The 12122-nt window shown below is 45.1% G+C and overlaps 1 protein-coding gene across 1 annotated transcript in view; it reads left to right on the top strand.

Annotated features, from left to right (window-relative positions):
• The window catches only part of HCK (HCK proto-oncogene, Src family tyrosine kinase), a 39541-nt gene that overhangs the window by 1137 nt on the left and 26282 nt on the right, over positions 1-12122 (top strand). The window lies entirely within an intron of this gene.

Here is a 12122-nt window from a genome sequence, read left to right as displayed (position 1 = left end):
CGCTCTTAGAGCACTGTCTGACAGGTCTAATTGCTTAATACGGGTTAACTATTGTCATAGCTATTACAATCTAGCCCGGTGGTTCTCATATTTTAGCGGTACACCAGAATCACCTGGAAGGCTTGTTAAAACACAGACTTCTGGGTCTTGACCCCAGAGTTCCTGACTCAGTAAGTCTGGCACAGGACCCCAAGAATTTGCATTCCCAGGTGATGCTGGTGCTGCTTGTTCAGGGGACACACTTTGAGGACCACTTTGGCCATCACAGAGAAAGCCCTCAAGAGATATTGGTTCTCTTCACTGCTTTCTTTTCACTATCCTTTTTTTGGGGGGGGGGCTGAGGTTAAAATACAGAAAAGTGAATAATACACTAAATATCCCAGGAACCCACCACCCAGAATTAACAAATGTTCACATTTTGTCATGTTTGCTTCAGTTTTTAAAAAAATAAAATTACTGAAAGTAACAGTTAAAATTGAAGCCTCCCCACCTTGGATCCCTCTCAGTTCTGTTTCTCTTCCTCCCCAGAGGCAGTCTCGGTCATGAATTACAGTGCTTCCTGTCTGTGCCTTTCAAAAATTTATTACATATATATGGGTACATAAACAATACATAAAATTGTTTTTCGTGTTTTAAGGATCTACATGACCGCTATCTAACTGTGCGATTCTTCTGAAATTTCATTTTCCCCTGCCTTCTTATCATTAAGTTGTCAGGGTCTAGCCAGGATAAGAAACAGAGCTCTAGTTTATTCCTTTTAAGTGGAGGATCCCAGCAGGGGACCATCCTGCCTTATTTCTCATTCCCCTGGTGATGAACACACAATACTGCTGGGGCCAGCCTGGATGTGTGGTCTTGGGTGCATGTACAGGTGTTTCTAGGGGAAAACACCAAGAGGCTGGATGGCTCTCCCGAGGGGCAGCTTTTGCGTATGAGGAGGACTGAGGCGTGAAAGGGTCACCCAGGGAGTCTGGGGCAGAGAAGAGAGAAGAAAGAATCTGGCTCTGCTGACCTTCCAGCTCTTTCTAGACCCAGGGCCACTGTCGCCTGTTCTCTGCTGCAGGAGGGCAAAGATCTTCATTCGTCTCATTCACTATGACTGACACTTAGTAGATGCTGAAGCAGTGGAAGCATGAATCTTTTGTTGTTGTTTGTTTTTTGTTTTTTTGACCGCACTTCGCAGCTTGTGGGATCTCAGTTCTCCAACCAGGGATTGAACTCCGGCCACGGCAGTGAAAGCGCTGAGTCCTAACCACTGGACCGTCAGGGAATTCCTGGAAGCATGAATCTTTTAAAAAAATTTTGGATAACAAACATTTTAGCTTATTTTTATAGTCTTCTGTTTTGTGCACATTTTATTTAATATAATTAGTAAAATGCTGCATATACAATTTTTATCCCACTTGCTTACTTAGTATTACATTGGAAACATTTTTCCATGTCATTAAAACATCCTCGAATCTTGAATGGCTGAATAATATTCCACTGTTTGGATGCACCATAATTTGTTTAACCATCCTAGCAAAGCACTTTTATGTAGTTTGTAATTTTTAAAACTATTTTTAGATGAACTTCACATAACATTATAAAATTAACCATTTTAAAGTGAACACTGCAGTGGCATTTAGCCCATTCACAGTGTTGTGCAATCAGCACCTCTGTGTAGTTCCAAAACATTTTCGTCATCCTAGAAGGAAACGCGGTACGCATTAAGCAGTTACTCTGTTCCTCCCTCCTCTCAGCCCTTGGCAACCACCAACCTGCTTTTTTGTATCGCTGTATTAATTTATTCTGGATATTTCATGTAAATGGAATCACACAAAGCCACACCTTTTGTGACTGGCTTCTTGTTTTCAAGGTTCATCCAGTTAAATACTGACACATTTAATTCCTTTTATGGCTGAATAGTATTTCATTGTATGTATACGTTACAATTTGTTTATCCATTCATCTGTAGATGGAAATTCAGGTTGTTTCCACGTTTTGACTATTGTGAATGGTGCTGCTATGAGCATGCATGTACATATATTTGAGCACCTGTTTTCAATTCCCTTGGGTATATACTTAGGAGTTGAATTTCTGGGTCATATGGTAATTCCATGTTTAACTTTTGAGGAATCACCAAACTGTATTCCACTACTTTACATTCCCATCAGCAATGTACAAGAGTTCCAATTTCTCCACATTGTGGCCAACACTTGCTATTTTCCTTTTCAAAAAATTATTATTAGGGCCATCCTAATGGGCGTGGGAAGCATGAATCTTAATCTCACCCCAACCAGGATGCTCTGTGGGGCCCCTTACCCCAGAGGGTGAGGAGAAAGTTGTCTGCATTCAGAGGACTTGTCAGGGCTTGGACTTTAAACTCTTTTAGAAGTTAAGTCCCATGAGGGCACAGACATGTCTGTCTCCTAAACTACTGTATCTCTAACACCGGGCACCTGGCACATAGTAGGACCTCTGAAAAATACGGAATTGAGGGACGTTGAACAGCCCCTCTCTCCCTTGCCTGGGAGGTATTTCAGCAAGTAGGTGTATTTCAATTGACCCCACAAAGTGATTCTTTTTAAATTAGTTGCTAACATTTAAAGTCAAGAGAGCTCACATAAATCTGGATTTCTGTCTTCTCTTGAAAAACTGGAAGAGCTGACAGTCCTGGGACTAGTACCTTGGTCTCCTGTACTCCCCTGCTATTGACTCATGGCAACGTTGGTGATGCTGAATGGGGCTGCCCTGTAGACTGCCCCTGAGCTGTCCGGTTTGCAGCACCCTTGCCCGGACCACCTTCCTCATGTGGATGGCCCTGTGGGCCCCTATAGCCATTTGAGTTTTCAAGCCCAGCCCTCCAATCATGACAAGGCCTCCCTTTAAATAGAAAAGAAATGTCAGGCCCAGAGAGGGTAAGTTACTTTCCCAAAGTCACACAGAAAGTTAGTAGTACAATCTCTCTTAGCCTCTGTCTTTCTAAGCAAACCCTCACAGCACTTTGATCCCCATCCCATTTCTCAAGTTTCCTCCACCTCAGGACTGGGAGTTTTAGTGTACTTTCAGAGGCATGGGTAATGATACAGAAGAAATCCTTGCTTGAACGTAAAATGTGCCCTGTTCTTGGCAGTGGCTGTGGCCACACATGCTACACCCTGTGGATGGCACTGCACTGGGGCTTGCATTCCTAATCCTGCCCTATGACACCTGCCCGAGCTCCCACCATCACCATGAAATCCTTTGGTCCAGGAGACTTAGGTGCAACCAAGAGAATAGGAGATCCTCCCTCAACTCTGCCAAAGAAATGAAGCACAGTAGACAGAGCACAGGAGACCTGAGTTTGAGCGCTGACATTGCCTCATACAAGTTGTGATGCATCAGGCAAATTCCTTCACTCTCTGAGTCTCAATTTCCTCATCTAAAAAATGGGAATAAGAAGAATACTGCCTCATGATTCATGCAGAACAGTATTCCTTTGATGTTAACACGCAAAAAAAATGATACTCCATATTTTCTATGGGTATATAAGTCTCAGATTGAGTTGCCCCAGAAGCAGACCATAGAAAAGATTTCAAATGCATTTACTATTTAGTTTATTTGGGAGCAGATCCCAGAAAACCCTGGTAGGAGAGCGGGGAAGCAAAACAGAGGAGAGAAGGCAGCCAAGCAAGGTGTGTTATCAAGCCAGTCCCACTGTGGGCACCTGGAGCTCATTTCCACTGGGAGCTGATGACCGTGCTTGAGGGGCAAAGGAACTGGGGTGTTTATCCGCCGGCTCCTGTCAGCCACTGGTCGAGGGCTGCTCCCGAGGGATGGTGATTCTCTAGCACTTCCACTTGCCAAGCTCAAGGGCAGAGCAGGCACCAAGGGCCACAGAGAAATCTCTTAGGCAAAGAGATGCAGGTGCTAGCAGTTGGACGTCCAGCGAGTGTTCGGAAATGGTGAAGGGCTGAGCTATGGGGCAGAGCGCCGACAGCATCTTCTTTGATATAGTACATGTATGCAAACGCACGTGCAGAGGCTACCTGGAGGGGGGAGGGGTGGCCGTGGAGAGCCTGTAAAGGGTACCTTACAAGCCTTACTCCAAGGGTGCCTTAGATTTAGCTGTATTGTTTTCAATTTTTCTTTTTTTAAATTTTTTGGCCACCCCGCGAAGGCATGCAGGATCTCAGTTCCCCGACCAGGGATCAAACCCGAGTCCCCAGCAGTGGAAGTGTGAAGTCTTAACCACTGGACCACCAGGGAAGTCCTTGTTTTCATTTTTAACAAGGACGGTGTATTGTTTTACTAGGTGATGAAAGGTAATTTTAAAAACAAAAACACATACCCACCAAAACAGAAAAGAATAGGCTCTGTCAACTATAAAAAAATAAGTGTAAAAGGGTCAGAGGATGTGTTTTTTTAGCTTTGAAGTTTCCATTTGCTGAGGACAGATTTGGGGGCAGCTGACCTCGGAGCATGTTGGGAGGTTGAAGTGAAAAGTTGCCCCTGGGGTGAACTGGCCACCATGTCCTTTCTGAAGGGGGCCACCTCCACTCAGCTTCAATGGAGGAAAGACTTTGTTCCTCTCCAGGCAGAGATAAACAAACATGGAGAGTCCTTCTCAGTTTAAACACACATTTGTAACTATTGTTTAAATGGGGAAATCTAGGGCACCCTGGCAGCTAAAGGGCGCTTCGTTCAATTACTCAAGAATTTATTGAGCACCTACTGTGTCCTAGTTTTGCACACTAGTATATAGCCATGTACCAAACAATCATTACCCTCATATATCTTACTTTCTATGGGAGGACAGATGATACATCCACAGGTAACAATAGGTGTGTTAGTTCAGGCCCTTTGAGAAGCAGACTCTCAGAGAGATTAGATGTGCAAGAAATTGATTAGAGGGAATGCCTGTGGGAGAAGCTAGGAGAGGCTAGGAGAGCCATCAGATAGCAGGCACGTCTGACTCCAAATGAAGGAAGGAGGGAGGAAGGAAGAGAAGAAGCAAGGAAGGGAAGGTGGAAGTGTCTTAGACTGCAGGGAAGTTCTAAGGAAGGTTGGCAAGGCTGTCAAAGAGCCCTTAGCCAAAGTTTCCCGTCAGAGGTCCCCCTGGCACGGGCCTGCCTCAGTATCCCCGCCACACTCAGTCCCTGGCTGGGAGCAGCCCATGGCAACAGGGATGTTCTTCAAAGCACAGCAGCTGGGGCCATTTGTCAATCCTGATCTCGGTAGTTGGAGATCTGAGAGGCCCCTCCTCTTGGCTGCTACGTTAGGTGGTGGTTAAAGCCATGAAGAATAGAGCTGGGAAGGGGCCAGAAAGTGATGGAAGTTGGGGGCGGAGTTCCTATCTTAGCCAGGGCGATGAGGGAAGACCCCTCTGAGAAAGTGAGATCTGCAAAGAGATCTGCATGAAGAGAAAGAGGCTTTCTGGGTGACGAACGTTGCAGAAAGCAGCATGTGCAATGGTCCTGAGGTGGACACATGGTTGGTGAGTTGAAGAGTAGCAAGAGGCTAGTGTGGCTGAAATGGAAAAATCAAGGGAGGGCTGGAGGAGACAGGACTGTGAGGTTGAGGGGACCCCAGGTCATGGAGCCTTGCCAGCCATGGAGGGGAGTTGGGCTTTTACTCCAAGTGAGATGGCAGCCCCAGGAGGTTCTAAGCAGAGGAGCGACATGACTTGACTTATATTTTTTAAAGGCTCACTTATCTGTAAGAGGCAGAATGGGGATTCAAACCCAGCTCTTTCTGGCTTCAAATCCCATCCTATGTTTTCCAAACTTCCCTGCCCCCTGCCTACCTTAAAGATAGTATTATTCTAAGGAGACTCGCAAGTGCCCTTGAGTTCTGGAGTTGACCAGGTGACCCAGAGGTAACATTGAACATGCTAAAAACTTACTACATGTTTGGAACAAGTGGATGGAACACATGCATCTCAGAGCCAACCCTCTGACCAAGTGAGGCAAATGACCAAAGGCCCGAGTTCCTCTTCAGTGTGTTGCTCTGTCACTTGCTTTTCTGTAAACCAGGGCATGACACCCGCCCTCTCTGGGGCTGCTGCTCCCATCTGTAAAACAAAGGTCTCTCCAGTCCCTTCCTGTTTGCAAAGTCAAAGTTTTGAGCTCTTGATCAGAAAGAAGCTGAGGGTCAGAAAAGGGAAGAGATGGGGAGACAAGGGCGACCCCTAAATGTCCATTATGGATAACAGTCACTTGGAGGTTTGGCTGGTTCATTCAGAAGACAGTCAGGGAGCTCGAGAAGAGGGAGCTGTAGGGCTCTGCACTCCTGAAAACTCTTCAGGGACTTGGTCCCTCATAGTGGAAGGCTTTCTCCCCCACCCCCATGGCTGAGCTATTCCGAGAAGGGAAGTTTCCTCTAACTGGACAGTCTTGAGCCCTGGGCCTCTGGCGGTCTGCCTTCCTAAGCTTCCTGTTTGTGTCACTCCTCCCTCCTCCCCTTTCCCCACTGCAGCTTCTGAGGCTGACCCAGTGGAGGATGAGAGGCAGGAGAGCTGAGTTCTTGCTCTACTTGCCACTGACCACCTGGGGACGCTCTCTGCCGTGGGCCTCCGTTTCCCCATCTGACAGACGTGTTCATAATTCTGGTCCTGCTGACTTCAGCCAAGTATGGTCAGGCCTAGAGAGGGTTGAACACAATATATTCATTCCACAAATATATATGGAGGGCCTAATACATGCCAGGCCCTTTCTAAGCATGGCTTCAGTGCCGTCAGCTTCATGGGGTCCATACTTCACACACCCTCACCTACTCTAATGGGTCTAGTACTCTCTTTACTTTCTTCTATCAAAACTTCCTATCAAGGCAGTCTTTCCCATAAGCCATTAACACTTTAGTATGAATTGCAATCCCTTGTAAGAATTTCCTTTGCACTGGGCAGGACCCTTTGAGGTTTAAGGGAGCAGAAATTCAACTCAAACTGGCTCAAACAGAAGAAGGAGGTTATTGGAAAGTCCACGAGCACATCAACTTCAGGCAGGGCTGGAGAATCTGTATTTCTTCATTTCTTGGCTCTGCTTTGCAACTGCAAGCCTCTTTTCCAGCCAAACAGATGATTCTCACAGGCCAGGACTGAGTCACATGCCCATCTCTACTTCTATTACTGCAAGTCTGATTGGCCAGACTTGGTCACAGACCCACCCCTACAGCCAGAGGTTGAAGTCAGCTTTACCGCAATCCATGGGTTGAGAATGGGGGAGGGGTGGTTCCCAAAGAAAACTGGGGAGCTGTTGTCAGAAGAAGGAGGAGGAGATGCTACACAGGAAAGAACTATAGCTGTTCCCTTCAGAGAACTCATCACCCAACATCTCACTTCATATTTGGGGAAACTGAGGCCCAGAGAGAGGCTGGGACTTGCCTGAGGTCACACAGTGAGTCTGTGGCAGAGGTGGGACCAAACTCCAGGGCTCCTCACCCCCAGCCCTCACAAGCCTCTGCTTGAGCCTAAAAGCTTCTAGAAAACCATTTCCCGCCTGCTCCACAGGCTGCACAGGCAGGACCTGGGCTTGGCTCTGAGAGTTCAGGAGGAGTCTCTGAGGCCTCCATAGCCAGCACGGTGACCATGGGAAGCAGCCAGGCCAAGCAAGCTGAACTTTCTCATTTCCCTTCCATGCAGCACCTGCAGAAGCTGAGGGGACGAGGAGCCGGTTTCAGGTCCCAGGAGATCAGCAGTGACCTGAGGAAGTGTCTTTGCCAGGGATCGGCTGTTCTAAGTTAGTCTGGGGCCAGGCAAGCCACTTCTGCTCTCAGAGCCTGGTTTCGAATCAGATTAGACAAGAAACATGTGTTTTCAGACATTTTAAAAAGCCTTTCACATCTCTGTCCCGCAAGCTTGAGAAGCAAGTGCCTTCTATTATACAGGGAAGGAAATGAGGCTCAGAGAGGGGAAGTGACTTACTCAAGGTTACACAGCCAGTCAGTGGCAGAACTGGGATCCAAACCCAAGTATTCAGACCCCAGGTTTGGTTTTCATTCCACTACATTGGTTGGTCTCAAATTTTAGTGTGATAAGAATCTCCTAAAGAATTGTTAGAAATGCAGATTACAGGCCTACATCACCAGAAACTCTAGTTCATTCAATCCAGACTGTGGCCCAGGAATATGCAAGAATCAGTGAGGACTCTTTGGGTACAAGTGGCAGAAATCCAACTGAAACTGGCTTGGGCAAAATTGAGAATTTACTTGCTCATGAATTAGAAAAATTCTGAGGTTGAAAAGTTTTAGGCATAGCTGGATCCAGGTGTTCAAACATGTCTTCAGGAATCACATTGTCTCCATTGCTCAGCTCTGCTGTTCTTTGCGATGGCTTCACTCAAAGGCAGTCCCTCCCTTCATGATGTCAGAATGGCTCCCAAGAGCTCCAGTTTTCTACATCCATATCTACATCTATACCCACATCTATACCTGCATCCACATCCACATCTACATCTACATCTATAGCTACATCCACATCTATACCTACATCTACATCTACACCTATATCTACACCCACATCCACATCCACATCTACACCCACATCCACATCCACATCTACACCTACATCCACATCCACATCTATAGCTACATCCACATCTATACCTACATCCACATCCACATTCATACCTACATCTACATCTACATCTATACCTACATCCACATCCACATCCACATCTACATCTACATCCACATCTATACCTACATCTACATTCACATCCACATCAACGCTTATGGAAAGAGAGTGCCTTTTCCCTAATTTTTCCAACAAAACCCCAGGGCAGACTCTGCCTCGGCTAGGATCACATACATACCTATAACTGAACCAAGCACCATTGGTTGTCGGGGGACATGGAATTCTCTAATGGGCTGGGCCTGTACCAAGTTGTCAATCCCTGAAGGCAAGGGTGGGGTTAGCCCCCTGAAACCCCACTGAGTGGGAGAAGCTGGGTGCCCAAGGAATATCCAGGCACTGTTATCAGAAGAGAGATGGATGCTGAGGAAGCCAAGAGCAAAAAATGTTCACTATGCCCAGTTCTCAATTAGAATGATCACGTGAATCACCTGAGCCTTGTTAAAATGCACATTCTGATTTGGGAGGTGGGGCCCGAGATTGCATTTCTAACACCTCCGGTACGATGATGCTGCTGGTCTTCATGCTGGCCACACTCTGAGTAGCCAGGCACTCTGTTACATTTCTAACTCACTTCAAGCAGCTGTGCAGTCCCCACTCTGCAGAGAAGCCCTGAGATATATAAACCTCTTCCCTCGCCCTCTCCCCACCCCCATCCCATGGTTTCCAAACCCACCCAAACATCAGCGTCATCTATTTGGGAACTACTTGTCAACATATAGCAGACTTTGCTGCCAAATCACTGTTCATTGTGTTCTTCAGTGACCTTTATAGGATGATCCACATAATATATTCTTTTTTGAATTTAGTGCTCAAAAAATATTTGTTTCTCTCAGTAAATTGCCATGCTTCCTGGGATTTTATGTTAACAATGTACAAATTCCCATTTTTATCTTGGCTGCTAGGAAACTCAGAGATAAATCTAGTACCCAATGGCAGTAGCAGTAGCACCCTAGGCTTCTGGTTCAGTAATCTTTCCTTTCTAAATGGTGTAGCATAACCCTTTTTGAATCTTGAAGTGCTCTGTATATGGTTTAATATTATAAGCTCCCTCAAATCCTTTTTGAAAGTCAGTGCTTCTTTGGAACATTCTTGAGTTTCCCCAAATCTTTATTGAAATCCTTCGCATTCTTCAAAACCCAACTCATTATCCTGCTGCTCAATTATTATAAACAAGTTGTTATTCCTGTGAACAAACTCACATACCATGTTAGCAGCAGAACCTGGATATATATTCATTTTACAAAATGGCTTGATATTATATATGTTTTGCAGTTTGCTTTTGTCACTCAATAAGTATTTTAGCAGTCTTTGCGTGGCTCTGACTGTCCTTGCCAATCCCTAACAGCTTCTTGGGAATGTAGTTCTGTATGTCCAGTCTTCCCATCCCAACTGGAGCAGGAACCAGGTCCTGATGATTTTACTTTGGCCTGACTACATAAAGCGTGGGCTCTGGGCATGCATTTACTCACTAACCATGCATTATGCTCCTACTGTGTGCCAGGGAGGCACTGAGCTAAGCGCTGAGGGACACAGACATGAACAAGACCAGCCTCTGCTGTGCTGCAGAGATGGAAGCATTCTGTATCTGCACTGCTGAGTACAGTAGCTTGAGCCACAGACAGCTCTTGAGCACGTGAAACACGGCGAGTCCTAGCTGAGATGTGCTGTACGTGTAAAACACACCCTGGGATGTGAAGACTCAGCATGAAAAAATATATATATATATAAAGTATCTCAATGATAATTTTATATTGATTACATGTTAATAATTTTGACATATTGGGAAAAATAAATACATCTTAAAATTAATTCCCTTGTTTCTTTTTACCTTGAAAAAATATGGCTGTAGAAAATTTTTATTTATATACGTGGCTCATGTTACATTGCTAGGTCTAGTGGTCATGAAAATAAGCATTTCTGAGGCTGCTCCAGACCAGGCAGTAGAATGGTTCTCTTGGCTCAGGGGGAAATCACATTTTATGCAAATTTGACTCCTGCCAGTATATCACTTTAAAAAAAAAAAACTTTATTGTGCAAAAATTGAACTAATGGGAATTCCCTATTTTAAAAAGTTAACTTCTAGAGCATTGTGGTATCTCTAAACTTGTAGGCCAAAAGACTTGCAAACAGTGCTTGCTTTATGCTCCAGGGCAGTGCCACATCTGCTAGTGAACGGAAATGGTCATGGTTAACATTTCTGTCGCACTTTTTGTGCGGCAGACACCTTTACACTTCTCAACTCATCTGTGATTGCAGCCACCCCGGGAGGTAGAACCCCACCATCCATGGATCATGCATGTTCATGCCTTGGGAGACCCATCCCTCAAGACCCTGTGGCCATGCTGAATATGTAAATTGATGATGTAAGGCATACCAAATAGGTGCTCAGAGAGGTGGAGGGAGCTGCTCTACCTCACACAGCCATGCTCTTCCCAGAACACCCTTAAGTTAATCAAAATATACGAAATGTAATATAATTGTATGTCATACAAAACCACACAATATGATGTTTTATTTCCCACAACTGTAAACCATATTTATCACAAGTCAGAGAGGTATTGGCTTTTGTTTTCGATGCATACAAGTACATTATAAAGCACTGATTAATTGCAATAATTTTTCAGAATAATGATCTAGCACTCCAGGAGTCTGGATTAGTTCCTTACTTTATTCGCAAAAGGCAAATGAAGCAAAAACCGCTTAAGTCTTGATGTGGTAAACTGTTCCCAGTTCCCACCAGGCCAGACAAAAAACATCCTTGTAAATAAAAAGAATATTTAAAAAAAAAAAAACTCTCGTAAACCTAGGAATTTGGGGTTATTTCTTAAGCCACAAACACATGTTTATTTTAACAAGATAAGTATAACTGAGTTCTAACTGCTTTAGAAGAAAATTGTGATTGTGTAGAGATCAGGAAAACAATTACTTCCTTATGTGGCTGCTCACAGCCTATCTTCTCAGCAAATACATGTGCACATTTTGAGAAAAGAAAGAAAAAGTTTCTGCCACTTTAACAATTAAGTTTTGACTCTGATCAGGTAAAAGTGTTTTCTTTAAGTGTCTTTAAATTTGATTAATCCACCAGCAAAGTCTGTCAGCTCTACCTCCAAAATGTCCCCCGAATCTGTTCACTTCTTACCCCCTCAATAGCCACCACCCCGGGCCAGGCCACCATCCTCTCAAGCCTGGACCCCTGCAGTGGACGGGGCTCCCTGCCCTGCTCACTAAAGTCCATACTCCACCGAGCAGCCAGTGGGATTATTTAAAGTACACACTGAACCCCGTCATCCTTCTGCTTGAAACTTTCCATGGTTTCCCATCATCCTTAGAATCAAATCCAAACTCCTCACAAGATGGGACATCCTCGTCACATGCTATCCTCTCCCTCCTGCCTGTGATCTCCAGTCACACTGGCCTCCTTTCAGTGCCTGATTCTCTTCAAGCACATTCCTTTGCACTTGCTGTTCCCTCTGCCTGGAACACTGTTCCCTCAGAGTGTTACATAACTGGCTCCTTTGTGTCAGTCAGG

This window comes from Eubalaena glacialis, chromosome 13 (genome assembly GCF_028564815.1).
Source record: "Eubalaena glacialis isolate mEubGla1 chromosome 13, mEubGla1.1.hap2.+ XY, whole genome shotgun sequence".
Classification (NCBI taxonomy): domain Eukaryota; kingdom Metazoa; phylum Chordata; class Mammalia; order Artiodactyla; family Balaenidae; genus Eubalaena; species Eubalaena glacialis.
Note: the sequence above shows the minus strand (reverse complement) of the source record. Positions and strands in the feature narration are given on the sequence as shown.